Genomic DNA, 18043 nt, shown 5'->3' with positions numbered 1-18043 from the left:
CCCGGGCAACATGGCGAGACTCCCCATCTCTACAAAAAAAAATTTGAATTCCAAAACAAGAAATCAACTTAGCCTGGGATAAGGTCTTGCCTATCGCCCTGCTTAGAATAAGAGTCACCCTAGAAGCAAGCTCCAATTAGGCCCCTATAAAATGCTTTATGAGCAACCCTTCCTTAAAACTAAATTTTGTTAAAATTCCTAAAACAGTCATATTGTAAAAGAACTAGATACCAAAAAATATGTACAGTCTGGCCAGGCACAGTGGCTCAGGCCTGTAATCCCAGCACTTGGGGAGGCCAAGGTGGGTAGGTCATGAGGTTAGGAGTTCAAGACCAGTCTGGCCAACATAGTGAAACCCTGTCTCTACTAAAAATACAAAAAATTAGCCAGGTGTGGTGGTATGCACCTGTAATCCCAGCTACTCGGGAGGCTGAGGCAGAAAAATCCTGTGAACCCGGGAGGTGGAGGTTGCAGTGAACAGAGATCACGCCATTGCACTCCAACCCAGCTGACAATGTGAGACTCCATCTAAAATATATATATTATATATATAAAAATATCTAAAATATATATAAATATTATTTATACATATTTATATATATTTAAAATGATCCTATCCATCTGTTATTTTATCCATCCAAAATAAATAAATATATATATATATACACACACACACACACACACACACACACACACAGTCTCTGGGTGCAACTTTGTTCCTATAGATGTTCTTTGTTCCTATAGGTATTCTTTGTTCCTATAGATATTCTTTTACAATGCCTTAGCCCAGGAGACCAAGTACCCCTTCAAATCTGGAAAAATCACAACCCTGAGCACCAAATATAGCCCAAATGGAATGGACCCTTATAAAGTTCTCCTGGTAACTCATTCATTCATAAAGTTAAAACGAGTCAAGCCCTGGGTTCATGAATCACCAGTAAAGATTGTACCTGTCCACTGCACTCCAGCCTGGGTGACAGAGCAAGACCCCATCTCCAATAAAAAAGTAGTATGTGATCATATTTAAAACTCTCTGCAACCCGTCATTACACAGCTTACACTTACCACAGACAACAGGAAGCAGTAGGGCCAAGTCATCCAAACCCCAAATGGCTGTAGAAGCCCACAACTAACTTCTCCACCCAGGAATACACTTGTGAGCCCCTAACTGATCACCCAGGAATACACTTTATGAGCCCCTAACTGATCACCCAGGAATACACTTGTGAGTCCCTAACTGATCACCCAGGAATACACTTGTGAGCCCCTAACTGATCACCCAGGAATACATTTGTGAGCCCCTAACTGATCTTCAGTTACTTGTCAGAAAAAAAAAGACTGAAAGGGCTCTTGGATCTCCAGATAAATGAAAAGCCATTTATCCATATTTTCATTCCTTTTAGAGTCTAAAACCAGCCTCTGCCTGATCAAACTAGAAGGCCAGAAGCAGATGGCAGCTGAAGGAAACAGCTCACTCAAGATGCCAACCAGGCCTCTGTTCATGCCATCATGGATAAGATCTATTTTTGAGGGTCTAATTAAGTTAGGAACTATAATTGTATGTATGTTGGGATTCCTTTTCCTTCTTGTCAAGGTACAGATGGAGCAGAGCTATCTTGTATGTCAGTAGCCCCACTCATGCATTCTTTGTACTCAGACTTGCGTGCCTTGAAAGCATGAAGTAGCTAGAATAGTCGCCACACCCTGCATATAGTATGTTTTCTTATTGGAAGCTAGTGGAATCACGGACTGAATGTGCCCCTTAAGTCATATATTGAAGCCCTAACCCCCAGTGTTGCTGTACTGGGAAGTGGGATGTCTAAGAAAATAATTAAGGCTAAATAAGGTCATGAGAAGCCAGGAGTGGTGGCTCACGCCTGTAATCCCAGCACTTTGGGAGGCAGAGGCAGGCGGATCACCACGAGGTCAGGGGATTGAGACTAGCCTGGCCAACATGGTGAAACCCGTCTATACTAAAAATACAAAAATTAGCCGGGCGTGGTGGTGGACGCCTGTAATCCCAGCTACTCGGGAGGCTGTGGCAGAAGAATTGCTTGAACCTGGGAGGCAGAGGTTGCAGTGAGCCATTGCACTCCAGCCTGGGCGACAAGAGCGAAACTCTTTAAAAAAAAAAAATGTTACAGGATCTTTGAGGTGTCACTTTTCTTGACAGGAACCTCTGTGGCCGGTGGCACCTTTGCTCAAGTTTTGCTCAGGCCCGCTGGGCTCATTCTGCCCCCTTGGCCTAGCATGCTGTGCTCAGCTCACACTCCCAGCCCAGATCCCACACCTCTAAGGGAGACTGAGAGTCAGGTGTGGAGCAGCAAGTGGTGTGTGAGCAAGCATGGGATTCAGCCACTGCACAGACACGCTGGCTGCTGCTGTGGGGCAGGCAGCTCCAGGTGCCGGCAGGGGTGCCAGCTCTCTGTGAGGCTGCAGCTGGACTAGGCACACCACAGGCAGCTTCCATGGCTGGCACTGGAGAATGCGGTGTTGCCCAAAGGCTTGGAGACCCCAAAAACCACAGGGCCCCAAAGAGGGAGTCACAGCCCTGGCTCAAAGATCTCCCAGGTCTGGGCTCCTCGAAGGGCTGAAGCTCTTCTCTTTTTCTCTTCACCCACAATGTGGCAAGCAAGGGGCATGTTTCAGCTGTGTTACAGCTCTTTCAGCCTTGCCATTCAGTGGGTCCTGAGTTCTTGTCCTGCGACCAGAAAGAAGGAGGTAGGCAGACAATTGAGGGTGAGCAAGATGAAGGGGAGCTTTATTGAGTGATAGAATAGCTCAGAGGAGACCGCAGGGGGCAGCTCCTATCTGCAGCTAGCGTGTCCCCCAGTGTTTCGCTCCTAGCACAGAGGGTACCTCCTCTCTGCAGCTGGTTGTCCTGACGAGGGCTCAGCTCTCAGCGGAGAGGAGGCCCTAGAGTGACTGGCTCCTCTCTGCAGGCAGATGGTCCCCCGTCTGATCACCTCTGGCTGAGCCTGGGGTTTGTACAGGTCTGAGAGAGGAGGAAGTTCTTGCCAATTGGTTCACAGGTGGCCATGGACGGCCAGGAAAAGGAACCATAAGTTCCCACTCTGGGTAGGAAGCTGGTAGAGTGGCTCAGTCCAAGTACCAAGGCCTCAAAACCAGGGAAGCCTGTGGCATAACTCTCAGTTGGAGGCTGAAGGCCCAGGGACCTTGGGTTCTGCTGTTGAAGGGCAGAAGATGATGTCTCAGCTCCAGGAGAGTGAATTCACCTCTCGTCAGCCTTTTTCTTCTGTCTGGGCCCTCAACAGATTGGACAGTGCCCACTCACATTGGGTGAGGGTGGATCTTCCTTACTCTACTGATTCAAATGCCAGTCTCCTGTGGAAAAACCCCCACAGGCATACCCAGAAATAATACTTTGCCAGCTATCTGGGTATCCTTTAATCCAGTCAAGCTGACACCTAACATTAATCATCACAAGATCTTGCTTGCAAATAACCACAAATATTCCTCTTTCTTTCAAGCCCATATACCTCTTAATCTTCATTCCTTGTCTCACCACATTGGTTAGGACTCCAGCTCAATGCTGGGGAGAAATAATGAGAGCGCAGTGATCTCAGCGGTTCCTCATTTTAATTATACTGTTTGTAAGGTTCTGCTTGAAGTATGTTTGCTGAGGGGTTTATCATCGTAAAAAGGTGTTGCATTTTATTCTGAGTTTCTTAAGAATTTTATAACAAAGAATTGTTCCAATTTATTGAATATTTTTCTTAATCTATATAGGTATTTATGTTTCATATCACTCTATTTCTACATTATCTGGTTAAAATGATAAATATATAAACTTTAATATTGAATTATCTTTGACATATTTATTTATAAAGTTGAACTAGGCCAGATGCAGTGGCTCACACCTGTAATCCCAGCACTTTGGGAGGCCAAGGCGGGCGGATCACTTGAGGTCAGGAGTTCGAGACCAGCCTGGTCAACATGGTGAAACCCCGTCTCTACTAAAAATACAAACATTAGCCAGGCATGGTGGCAGGTGCCTGTAATCTCAGCTACTTGGGAGGTTGAGGCATGATAATCACTTGAACCTTGGAGGCGGAGGTTGCCATGAGCTGAAATTATGCCACTGCACTCCAGCCTGGGTGACAAAACGAGACTCTGTATCAAAAAAAAAAAAAAAAAAGTTGAACTATATGAAGTTGTCCTTTTTGTGGGTTGGTCCAGTCACTCTTCTACATAACAGAACACCTCAAAATTTAGTGACTTACTATTTTAACTTGATTACCTAAAAAAAGAGACTTAATGGCCGGGTGCAGTGGCTCACACCTGTAACCCAGCACTTTGGGAGGCCGAGGCAGGTGGATCATGAGGTCAGCAGTTCAAGACCAGCCTGCCCAAGATGGTGAAACCCCATCTCTACTAAAAACACAAAAATTAGCGAAGTATGGTGGCGGGCACCTGTAATCCCAGCTACTTGGGAGGCTGAGGCAGAGAATTGCTTGAACCTGGTAGGAGGAGGCTGCAGTGAGCCAGGATCGTGCCACTGCACTCCAGCCTGGGAAAGAGTGAGACTGCATCTCAAAAAAAAAAAAAAGTGACTTATTATATCTAATAGTTTCCTGGGTCAGAAATTCAAGACAGGCTCAGCTAGGCAGCTTTTTCTAAGGCTAGATCTAGAACAGAAGGGGCTGGAATGCCTGGGGGTGCTTTAGGCATCTCTCACTCTTGATGTAGTCTGTGTGTGAGCTAGTTTGGGCTTTCTTACTGCAGGGCAGCTCAGGGCCATTGGACTGCTTATATGGCTGCTGAACGGTGCAAGAGTGTGAATTCCAGTGACAAGATGGAAGCTGCATCACCTTTTATGACCTAGCTTTGGAAGTTACACAGCTTCATCTCTGCTGCATTCTTTTTTTTCTTTTTTAAATAGAAACAGGGTCTCACTGTGTTTCCCAGGCTGGTCTCAAACTCCTGGGCTCAAGCAATTTTCCTGCCTTGGCCTCCTGAAGCTCTGGGATTACAGGTGTGAGCCACTGCACCTGGCCTATTTCTGCTGCATTCTGTTGGCTACAGGCAAATTACAAGTCCACCCAGGTTCAAGGAGCTGGGGTCGACCTCAACTCTCATGGGAGAAATAGCAGGCACACTGTGGAAGAGAATGTGTGATAGGAGATGCTGTTTTTTGCCACGTTTGGAATTACCACGGTCTGCCCTCTGGCTGTAACAATTCACACCCCTCCGCCATGCAAAGTATAGCCATCTCCTCCCCCAAGATCCCAATGTCTCATTCCGTTATAATATCAGATTGAAGACCAGGATCTCATCGTCAAACTGCTACAGGTGCAGATGGGACTCTTGAGGATGCAGTTCCTGAGGTGCTATTTCTCCCGATCTGAATGCCTGTGAAATATGAGACAAGTTATTTTCATCTTACACACCCAGAACGTAACAGTGGGGCAGACACAGAAAAACTGCTACCAATACTCCTATTCAAAAGTGGGGACAAGAGGAGGCACACAGTAGTCACTGTTTCATAGAAATCCTTAAATCCTACTGGGTACCCATTACCAGTTCGGTGATTAGGGTTTGGTTCTGCTTTCTTGGACTTCTCCTCCATGGCTGTTTGCTCTACCCTCTGGATCTTAGTTCTGCTCTCTGAATCATCCATGGTTTTTCATAAAATGTGACCATGTTTGCAATTCAGTTTCCTTCTCAACCTCCTTCCTGAGCAAAAAGATTGAGAGTTCAAATACCTTCTTTTGTACAGTTTGTCCTTATCTGTAAAGTTAGCATCACTGTTTTTAAGAACGTGTGGGATTTTTAGCTATCTGTGTATAACCCATTCCATTAGACAAAAGCCACACCCCAAAAATCTCTTAGTAAGACTTTCTCTACCATTGGCTCTCTGTGGGCCTTTTGTGGGACCTCACCCTTAAAATTCTTAGCAGTTCTGTTGCTTATAAGAGAGGGCTCACAGAAGCATTCTCTCAAGTCCTTAGAAGTCCTTTTTGTTTATTCATTGAAGGGGGTCAGGAGGCACCGCTTCAGATCTTTCTGGAATCTTACATAAGGGTACTATAGCCAGCCTTGGATTATGTCTTTTCCCTGAGGAGCTTTCTTACTTTGAGAATGCTTTACAAGCTGAAAAGACTGTTTACCATTTCCTCCATTCAATGGTTCATTTTTTAGTTCTCTTTCCTCTCATTTTATTATAAGCAATGAGAAGCCAGGTAGCATCCTGAACACTGGGTCTAGAAAACACTTAGCTCTATCACTGAGGTCATGAGGCACATCTTCTATTTTCCATTTACATTAGATGACAGTGTTGATAAACCTGTCACTACATAAAAAAGTCTCATTTTCTCCATGTTGCAATAATGCTTTCCTTGTGTTCCTTCAAGCTCTCACCAGCAACCTCCTTGATGACTTTTAAGACTCTGCTAATACCATCCCCAAAGCCCATTGGGTTTTACTGATATTTTACTCAAGGGCCTTTCAGATTGTGCTCATCATCCAGTGCCAAGGCTAGTGATGCATGTAAGTAGCACCCCACTTCCAACACTAAATTTCTATTCCAATCACTACTGTAGTCTAACGTATCACCTCAAAACATTATAGCACAAATAGCAATAAAGATGTTATTATCTCTGATGGTTCCTGTTTGTTAGGGATTCAGGAGAGGTTTGACTGAGCCGTTCTGGGTCAGGATTTCTCATGGAGCCGGAAAGGCATGGAACGGGAGCATATGGGGCTGAACAAGCATCTCTTTATGTCATCTCAGAGCCTCTCTATGTGGTTTCTCTATATGGACTATTTGAGATTTCCTCCTAGTACTACAGCTTCAAGGACTGCTTACGTGGCAAACGAAGGATCTCTGCAATCAAGGCAATAGCCGCATGGCTTTTTATATCCTGCAAAGTCTTACATGATCACTTCCTCCACATTTCTTTTGGCTACAAGTGAGTCACAAGCCAACAAAACTCAAAGGATGGGACAAGACTATCAGTGGGAGGAGTGGCAAGATCACACTGTAGAAGAGGAGATGAGATGGAAGCTACTGTCATAGCCCGCTTCAGAAAATAAAATCTGCCACATATGTAAAACATGGTTGATTGTTGTAATTTCCTATGGTTCAACTTTATATACAAACGTATGGCGAAAGAGACCTGGGTTTCATTTACTCAGAAAATTTTCATATATTAGACTGATCCGTATTTATTTTTTCTTCTGCTGTCTCTATCCTGATTTGGTGTAAAGGTTATAAAAGAATTTCTAGGTGAATTTGGAAGTAATCTATATTTAAAAAATTTTCTAACACTGCTTACATAATGATAATCAAGTCCTTAATGTTTGCTAAAATTTTACTGGACATCCATCTGGGCTTTGCTGTATTTCACTGAGGGAAGCTTTTGATACTCCAATTCAATTTTATTTATTGTTGATTTTATTCAGTCTTACTTTTTCTGCTTGGTCAGTTTTGATAATGTGCAATATTCTAGAAAACTGAAAAATGTGTTATCTATTTTTATTTGACTGGCATATGGTTATCCTTAGTATTCTCCCATAATTTTTTAAAATCTAAACTGTTGTATAGCCCCTGTTCATCAAATATTAGTTACAAGTACATTCTCATGAATGCTCTTGAATCTCTCACCCAAACAGAAAATTAAAAATAACTTGAAGCCTCTACTTAGTGTTCCCTTTTTCCAACTCACGGCTTCCTCCACAGGAGTAGACACTATCCTAAAGATTTTGATTATCATTTTCTAGCTTTTTTTCCCCGTTGTTTTGTCACATAAACACATATGCCTAAACAATATGTAACTCCATTTTGCTCTATCTTGGCCTTTAACAAAGATGTTATACTACATACAGTATTTGGGGAATAACATTTATCACTATTAAATGTCTAGGACTTGAACATATTGATGATTCAATTGTAGTTTATTTCATAGTTGCATATTTTATCAACTGGATAATAGTTTCTTCATTCTTTTACATCTTTATCAGATTTGTTTTAATTAAATTTGTATTGAGATAGTTTCACCTAGAGTATACAAAATAATGCAGAGATCCCTTATACACTTTTCCCAGTTTCCCCGAATGCTAACATTTTGCAACACTATAGTATATCGCAGCCAGAATACTGACACACAATACTTAAGATTTCCCCGGTTTTACTTATACTTTGTATGTATGTGTGTATATTAAGTTCTGTTCAATGTTATCACCAGTGTAGGTTCATGTAGCAACAACCACCTTTGTTCAATGTTATCACCAGTGTAGGTTCATGTATCAACAACCACCTTCAAGATGCTGAACAGTTCCAACACCGTAAGATTTGTATCTATTTTGTATTTTTATGCCATTGAAAATTGATTCAATTTGTTAAATCCCGTCTTATATTATTTTTCTGATATATAGAAATAAAATTGATTTGAATATACTGACATCCAATAATTTTGCAAAATTCACGTTTTCTTTTTAATGAGTTTAATTTTTTGTGTGTGACAGGGTCTCACTCTGTCACCCAGGCTGGAGTGCAGTGATGTGATCCCGGCTCACTGCAACCTCTACCTTTCGAGTTCAAGCAATAATCCCTTCTCAGCCTCCCAAGTAGCTGGGATTACAGGTGCACATCACCACCCTGGCTAATTTTTGTATTTTTGGTAAAGATGGGGTATCACCATGTTGGCTAGACTGGTCTCAAACTCCTGACCTCAAGTGATCCGCCCACCTTGGCCTTCCAAAGTGCTGGGATTACAGGCGTGAGTCACCACACCTGGCCTCTTTTTAATGATTTGATTTAGAAATGACTCCACACAACATGAAAGTTTAAAAAGTAATATAGAATTTACACAATGATAATAAATTTGTAAATATTCTTTACCAATATTCCTCAAATTTTTACCATGTTAGCTTTCTCTACAAACAAACGTTTTTCTTTCTTTCTTTTTTTTTTAGACAGAGTTTCACTCTGTCACCCAGGCTGGAGTGCAGTGGTGTCATCCCAGCTCACTGCAACCTTTGCCTCCCGCGTTCAAGCAATTCTCCTGCCTCAGCCTCCCAAGTATCTGGGATTACAGGTGCCCGCCACCACGCCCAGGTAATTTTTGTATTTTTAGTAGAGACGGGGGTTTCACCATGTTGGCCAGGTTGGTCTCAAACTCCCAACCTCAGGTGATCCGCCCACCTCGGCCTCCCAAAATGCTGGGAGTACAGAAGTGAGCCACTATGCCCAGCCTAATAAATGTTTTTCTTGAAATGTATGAGCATTGACAGGGCACGGTGGCTCACGCCTGTAATCCCAGCACTTTGGGAGGCCGAGGTGGGTGGATCACCTGACGTCAGGAGATCAAGACCAGCCCGGCCAACATGGTGAAAACCCATCTCTACTAAAAATATAAAAACTAGCCAGGCATGGTGGTGGGCACCTGTAATCCCAGCTACTCAGGAGGCTGAGGCTGGAGAATCACTTGAACCCGGGAGGCAGAGGTTGCAGTGAGCTGACACAGTGCCACTGCACTTCAACCTTGGTGACAGAGTGAGATTCCGTCTCAAAAAAAAAAAAGAAAAAGAAAAAAAGAAATGTATGAGCATAGGTTGGAGGCATAATTTCTCGACATCCCTAAACACTTCAGTGTTGAGTAGTGTCCCCCCAACTCAAAGAGATATGTTAGGGTCCTAATTTCCATACCTCAGAGTGAGGCCTTATTTGGAGAGAGGGTCTTAACAGAGGTAACAATGTTAAAATGAGGACTTAGGAGTCAATATGACTGACGTCCCTATAAAAAGAGGAAGTTTGCACAGAGATATGTGCATATAGACGGGAGATTATGTGATGAGGCATAGCGAGAAGACAGCCATCTGCAAGCCAAGGAGAGAGGCCTGGAACAGATCCTTCCCTCAGAGCCCTCAGAAGGAACCAAAACCTGTCAATGCCTTGATTTCAAACATGGAGCCTCCAGAACAGTAAGACAATATATCTGTGTTGTTTAAGCCATCCAGTTTGTGGTTCTTTGTTACGACAGTCCTAGACAACTTATACAATTGTTCTAATATTGAAAGTGGGATATTAAGTCTCCAACTAGTATTGTTGAGTTGTCTCTCTTCATTTCTGTCAGATTTTGCTTCATGTATTTTGGTGCTGTTATTAGGTACATATATGTTTATAATTGTTGTATCTTCTTTGTTGCCTTTTTTATTGAGGCAAAATATAAATATGTAAATAAAATGTAGATATATAACATATAAATATTATCATCATTACCATTTTTAAGTGTACAGTTCAGCAATGATAAATGCATTCATATTTTTCCCCTTCATCTTTCCCCCTCTTCCCAGCTTCTGGTAACCACCAATCAACTCTATCTTCACGAGGTCTACTTTTTTAGCTTTCGAATATGAGTGAGAACATGCAATCTTTGTCTTTCTGTGCTTGGCTTATTTCACTTAATATAATGATTTTCAGTTACATCCCAGTTGCTGCAAATGACAGGATTTTATTCTTTTTTATGACTGAATAGACATATTGACTGTATTTATATATATCACATTTTCTTTATCCATCTGTTGATGGGCTCTGATTTTTTTTTTTTTTTTTTTTTTTTTTGAGATGGAGCTTTACTCCGTCGCCCAGGCTGGAGGGCAGCAGTTCAATCTCAACTCACTGCAACCTCCGCCTCCCGGGTTCAAGTGATTCTCCTGCCTCAGCCTCCCAAGTAGCTGGGACTACAGGTGTCTGCCACCACACCCCGCTAACTTTTGTATTTTTAGTAGAGACGGGGTTTCACCAGGCTGGCCAAGCTGGTCTTGAACTCCTGACCTCAAGTGATCCACCCACCTCGGCCTCCCAAAGTGCTGGGATTACAGGCGTGAGCCACCGTGCCTGGCCTGATTTCACTTTTTGGCTTTTGTGGATAGTGCTGCAGGAAACATGGGCGTGCAGGTGTCTCTTTGATGTACTGATTTCCTTTCTTTTGGATATTCACCCAGTAGTGGGGTTGCTGGATCATATGATAGTTCTATTTTCAGTTTCTCTGAAGAGCCTCCATACTGTTCTCCATAGTGGCTGTACTAATTTCCACTCCCACCAACAGTGTACGAGGGCTGTCCTTCCTCCATATCCTCACCAGCATCTGTTCTTTCCTGTCTTTCTGATACAAGCCATTTTAACTGAAGAGGGATGATATCTGATTGTGGTTTTAATTTGCATTTCTCTGATAATTAGTGACATTGAGCATTTTTTCATATACCTGTTAGACATTTGCATGTCTTCTCTGAGAAACGTTTGGATCTTTTGCCTACTTTATAATTGGAGTATTTGGAGTTTGGGTTTTTTTTGTTGTTGTTATTTTTCTTTGTTTTTGCTACAGAGTTGTTTGAGCTCCCTGTATATTCTGGTAATTAACCCCTTATCAAATGGATAGTTTGCAAATATTTTCTCCCAACCTGTGGGTTGTCTCTTCATTTTGTTGTTTCCTCGGCAGTATGGAAGCTTCCTAGCTTGATGTAATCCCAATTGTCTATTTATAATTGTTACATCTTCTTGATGACTTATCTTTGCAAAATACTTTTATCTCTAGTAAAACTTTTGTTTTAAACTCTATTGTGTCTGATATTAGAAAGCCACTGGAGATTTATTATGGTTGCTGTTTACATTTTATATCTTTTTCCATCCTTTACTTCTAATCCAATTGTATCTTTGAGTATGTATGTATGTCTCCTATACATGGTTGGATTTTTTTTTTATCATCACTTTGACAATCTGTCTTTTGATAGTTTAATCTATTCACATTTAATGTTATTACTGGCCAGGTGCACTGGCTCATGCCTATAATCTTGATGCTTCGAGAGGCCAGAATGGGAGGATTGCTTGAGTCCTGGAGTTTGATACCTCCATCTCTATAAATAATAAAATAGCCAGGCATGGTAGTGTGCACCTGTAGTCCCACCTACTATGGAGGCTGAGGTGGGAGAATTGCTTGAAGCCAAGAGTTCAAGGCTGCAGTGAGCTATGATCATGCAACTGCACTCCAGCCTGGGCAATAGAGCAAGACCCTCTTAAAAAAAAGTTATTATTGATATAGTTAGATTTACATATGCTGCTTTCCCTTTTGTATTTTATGTCTCATGTATCTTTTGTTCATCTATTTCTCCTTTTGTCTTAACTGCATATTTTGTAATGTAATATTTTTTCTTTAATGATTCCTTATAATATTTTTGCAGTTATTTCTTTAGTGTTTGTTCTAGGAAGTGTTAAATACACATTAACTTATCAGAGTCTACTTCAGATTTATACTACCTTAATTCCAATAAGATTTTTATAAACTGATTATTCCTATACAGTTCTAGCCCCCACCCCCACTTTTGTGCTGGTATTGTTATATATATCTATGTTACAAATGCAACAACACATTGCTATAAATATTGCTTTATATATTTTATCATTTAAAGAAGCTGAGAGAAGAATGAAGAGAAAGTATATATTAACAGCTTTTGTTACAGTAGCCTATTTATTTCCTATTTCTGGTTCTCTCAGCTTATTCTTGAGGCTTTAAGTTGCCATCTAGAGCCACTTCCTTATCCCAACACGACTTTTCTCCCACCCTCCTCCTTTGTGGTGTTATTGGTAGACATATTATACTTCTGTATGTTATAGTCCAAACAGTATTGCATATTGTTTTATATAATTGCTTTTTTTGTTGCTGTTGTTGAGACGGAGTCTCGCTCTGTCGCCCAGGCTAGAGTGCAGTGGCGCAATCTGGGCTCACTGCAACCTCCACCTCCTGGGTTCAAGCCATTCTCCTGCCTCAGCCTCCCGAGTAGCTGGGACTACAGGCGCCCGCCACCATGCCTCACTAATTTTTTGTATTTTTAATAGAGACGGGGTTTCACTATGTTAGTGAGGATGGTCTTGATCTCCAGACCTTGTGATCCGCCCACCTCGGCCTCCCAAAGTGCTGGGATTACAGGCGTGAGCCACCACGCCTGGCCTATAATTATTAATCAGTTATTAATCAAATAAGAAATCTGCACTTGCACTATCTTTTATTATTACATAATTACCCTTTACTGGTGCTCTTTGTTTTTTCTGTGGAAACAAATTACTGCCTGGGGTCATTCCTCAGACTGTTGCTCTTCAGTCTCCAAACTGATCACTGGAAATGACGTTAAGTGGGGCCGATCCGACTCCCACTCCTTGGCTCTTGGACCTGTGTATACTCCCTGTTGAGGAATCACTACCAGATAAAAGTCTGTGATTCCAGGACTGCATACTGGAGGACGGTGCCCTGTGCTTGTCAAGCAGTGCCACTAAGCTGGTACTTCAAACCACCTTCAGCAGGTATCCAATGCTCTGTCACACCAGCCGCTTCTAGGTGGTGGGGTAAGCATAACAATAGATCAGTCATGGGACCACCACTGCACTTTATCTGTGGTAAAGTGGGTCTCCTTGTCTAAAGCCCTGTCATGTGGGATAATCAGAATCTCTACTCTCCTAAAAATTATTAAATAGACTTCTTCCAATGTTACATACTATTATTTTCTGGGGCTTATTTCCATATTTTTGTACCATCAAATTACATCTTATAATTTTTACGTCTGTTTAGATTTGGCCAAGCATGACTTTTTATTTTTTTATGTTTCCAACTTTCTTAGTATTAAATATTTTGTTTAAAATGACATTATTTCACCCTGGCTTGTGAATAACCCTTCTATTCTAGGTAGATATTTTCTTTCAGCACATTGAAGACATTCTTTTACTGTCTTCTGATTTTTACTGTTGCTATTGAGAAGTCAACCTAAGCATGTAAAATTGGAAAAGGGCAACTCAGTGATAAAATATCAGACTTTCAACTAATATTCCCATCCTTACAACCTCCAATGATGATATCTCATAACATATTACAAATACCAAGAGAGTAGAATTTTTCTTTTTTTTTTTTTTTTAGACAAGGTCTTGCTCTGTCACCCAGGCTGGAGTACAGTGGTACAAATATGGCTTACTGCAGCCTCAACCTCCTGGGCTCAAGCAATCCTCCTGCCTCAGCCTCCAGAGTAGCTGGGACCACAGCCCTAAGCCACCATCCCGGGGTATTTTTTTTTTTTTTAGAGATGGGGTTTTGCTTTGTTGTCCAGACTGGTCTCAAATTCCTGAGCTCAAGTGATGATCCTCCTGCCTCCCAAAGTGTTGGGATTATAGGCATAAGCCACTGCACCTAGCCAGAGTAGGGCTGATTTTAAATTTTAGATTTTGGCCTCAAAGTGAGCTGTTATTTTCCTTTTACTGTGATGCTCTTAAAATAGTAAAAAAAAAAAAAAAAAAAAAAAAAGTAGCTAAATTGTTTTTAAAAATTAAGGTTGCTCTGGCCGAGTATGATGGCTCATGCCTGTAATCCCAGCACTTTGGGAGGCCGAGGCGGGTGGTCAGGAGTTTGAGACCAGCCTGGCCAAAATGGTGAAACCCCATCTCTACTAAAAATACAAAAATTAGCCAGGCGTGGTGGCAGGTGCCTGTAACCCCAGCTACTCAGGAGGCTGAGGCAGGAGAATCACCTGAACCCCAGAGGCGGAGGTTGCAGTGAGCCGAGATCACGCCACTGCATTCCAGCATGGGTGACACAGTCAGACTCTGTCTCAAAAAAAAAAAAAATAAATAAAAAATAAAAAATAAAATTACCCCTACACTTTTTCACAACAAACCTTAAATCTTCAAGACACTCACAAAACCAAAAGCCACTTCCTTCTCTCAACACTTACCCCCAAGACATATGAAGATATATGGAAACATATGGCATACCTAGTTCAGACTTCTATTAAAGAGTCACACAAACATTCCATCAATAAACATCCAGCATGAATTTCTACATAAACGTCTGCTTGAAGCACTTTTATTTGCCAGTAGAAGTAATATTTCCAACTGCCTCAGGTCAAGAGTTCCTTTTGGCCTCCAACCTGATCTGACTGAACTTTCCTCTTTGGGAACTCCTATGCCCTCTACTCAGAAGACTGTCCTCTTGGCTTCTTTTGGTTTTTCAGCAACATTGACATTTGTCTTCTATATTATTATTATATAGTTTATGTATTTATTTTTACTTTTTACAGATATGAGGTCTTGCCCTCTCATCCAGGCTGGAATACAATCATGGCTCACTGCATCCTCAACCTCCTGGGCTGAAGCGACCCTCCTGCCTCAGCCTCCCAAGTAGCTGGGACTATAGGCAAGCATCTTATTTTTTTTTTTATTTTTTAATTCTCTTTCTCATTCTTTTGCCACAAGTTGATAATTGAGGCCGATGCAACTGAAGATATAGATACATGCCACAGTTAGGATTGTGTCATATACACAGAACATGTGTTTGTCATTTTCTTTTCTTTTTTTTTTTTTTTTTGAGACAGAGTCTCACTCTGTAGCCCAGGCTGGAGTACAGTGGTGCAATCTCTGCTCACTGCCACCTCCACCTTTCTGTTTCACGCCATTCTCCTGCCTCAGCCTCCCGAGTAGCTGGGATTACAGGCGCCCACCACCATGCCTGACTAATTTTTGTATTTTTAGTTGAGATGGGATTTCACCATATTGGCCAGGCTGGTCTCGAACTCCCGACCTTGTGATCCACCCACCTTGGCCTCCCAAAGTGCTGGGATTACAGGCGTGAGCCACCACGCCTGGCCAGCAGCTACTACTTTCAATAACACATTTTTATTGGCTCTTGGTGGAGGGAAAGGGCTTAGGGTCTTAGGAACACATAATGGATCCAATCCAGCATGTCACAAAGCATTATCATTCTTTCTTCTAGATTATGGCAAAGTTCCTGACTTTTCTTCCCCTTGCCATAAGCCAGTGTTGGATCTGGTCTTGCCTTAGCTGCTGCAGCTAACTTTTAAAACCATCATCATGGTCGGGAGTGGTGGCTCACGCCTGTAATCCCAGCACTTTGGGAGGTCGAGGCAGGTGGATTACCTGAGGTCAGGAATTCAAGACCAGCCTGGCCAACATGGTGAAACCCCGTCTCTACTAAAAATACAAAAATTAGCCAGGCGTAGTGGCACACACCTGTAATCCCAGCTACTAGGGAGGCTGAGGCAGGAGAATCGCTTGAGCCCAGGAGGCAGAGGTTGCAGTGAGCCAAGATCGTGCCATTCACTCCAGCCTGGGTGACAGAACAAGACTCCATCTCAAAAAAAAAAAAAAAAAAGCAAAACCATCATCACTGCTGGGTGTCAGTGCACCAAGTATATGCTGTAAGTAACTGCCCTTCACTGAACACCCTCAAAGGATTTCACAAGTATTTACCCCCTCCCCCAGCTTTTTTTTTGGGACAGGGTCTCACTGTTGCCCAGGCTGGAGTACAGTGCAGCTCACTGCATCCTTGACCTCCTGGGCTCAAGCGATCCTCCTGCCTCAACCAACTGAGTAGCTGGGATTGCAGGTGTGCACCACTGTACCCAGCTTTTAAAAAATTTGTGTAGACAGGGTTTTGTCACGTTGCCCTGGGTTTTGTCATGCTGAGAAGTTTTGATATATTACTCATTCCTGCAATGCTCTATGAATTCTACATATTTTCCTAAATGAGCAGTCCCATCCCAGGGCATGTTTAGTGTAGATTATTGTTACCAAACTGGTAAAAATAAGCCATGGGGAACTGGCAGAATAAGCTTCCTCCTGCAAGGCAAATTCCACATTTTCCCAGAAAAGGGAAGGGGTTCTATCTTTATCAGGAGGTGGCAGGTTTTTTATACCTCAACTACTCAACTGTGTAATGGCTGTGCAAAAGCAGTCAAATAATACACAAATATATTTAGCCATGTTCCAACAACAGTTATTTATGGACACTCAAGTTTGAATTTTATATATTGCCAACATCTACTCTATAGCCTTAAATGAAGCACCTGCAGTGCAAAGCCTATCAGAAGAGTTTGCTAGGCTGAGTCCTCAGGTTCTTCCCAGATAATCCTATTCAAAGTCTATCAGAAGAGTTTGCTAGGCTGAGTCCTCAGGTTCTTACCAGATATTCCTATTCAAAGTCTATCAGAAGACTTTGCTAGGCTGAGTCCTCAGGTTCTTCCCAGATACTCCTATTCAATGTCTATCAGAAGAGTTTGCTAGGCTGAGTCCTCAGGTTCTTCCCAGATACTCCTATTCAAAGTCTATCACAAGAGTTTGCTGGGCTGAGTCCTCAGGTTCTTCCCAGATACTCCTATTCAAAGTCTATCAGAAGAGTTTGCTAGGCTGAGGCCTCAGGTTCTTCCCAGATACTGCTATTCAAATTATCAAGGGATAACTTTTTTTTGGGGGGAAGGGTGAGGATAACTTTTTCAATGCATGTTTACATTAAGGGATTTAGTAAACATTTGAGGTGAACTGACTTTAATTCACCAAGCCAAATATACTGATTCCCACCACCTCACTCCTACAGCTGTAAGAAACTTTTTCAGCAATGTCAAAGTTGCCAAGTCCAACACTCGACCCTGAGGTGAGATTTCAGGGCTTCAGGCCTGTCATTCTCATGGTCTAAGATCTAGCAAGATCAAAATCAGCCATCTCTGCCCCTGTCTCAGATTTTCTCATAAATTTAAAATTCTTATAAGGCTATAGTTCTTCAGTGTTTCCAAAATCTCAGCATCAGGCACTACAACGTTCCAGGTGTACAGAAACAATAACACTATTTCACACGATGGCTAAAAGTTGCTATTTTCAAATATAAACAAGAATGCAATTTTCTTGTCTCAGGAAAAACAAACCTAAATCATATACCCCACTTTGTTAACTACATGCTACCAAGGCAACAACTTATCAGTTAAGGCCCTTAGGTTATAAGACATAGAAAGCTGGCCAGGCTCGGTGGCTCATACCTGTAATCCCATGACTTTGGGAGGCTGAAGTGGGCAGATCACCTGAGGTCAGGAGTTCAAGACCAGCCTGGCCAACATGGTGAAACTCCGTCTATACTAAAAATACAAAAATTAGCCAGGCATGGTGGTGGGCGGCTGTAATCCTAGCCACTTGGGAGGCTGAGGCAAGGAAATTGCTTGAACCCAGGAGGCGGAAGTTGCACTGAGCTGAGATCAC

This window comes from Pongo pygmaeus, chromosome 10 (genome assembly GCF_028885625.2).
Source record: "Pongo pygmaeus isolate AG05252 chromosome 10, NHGRI_mPonPyg2-v2.0_pri, whole genome shotgun sequence".
NCBI classification, from domain to species: Eukaryota; Metazoa; Chordata; class Mammalia; order Primates; family Hominidae; genus Pongo; species Pongo pygmaeus.
The sequence above is the reverse complement of the archived record's forward strand: the minus strand, read 5'-3'. Positions refer to the sequence as shown.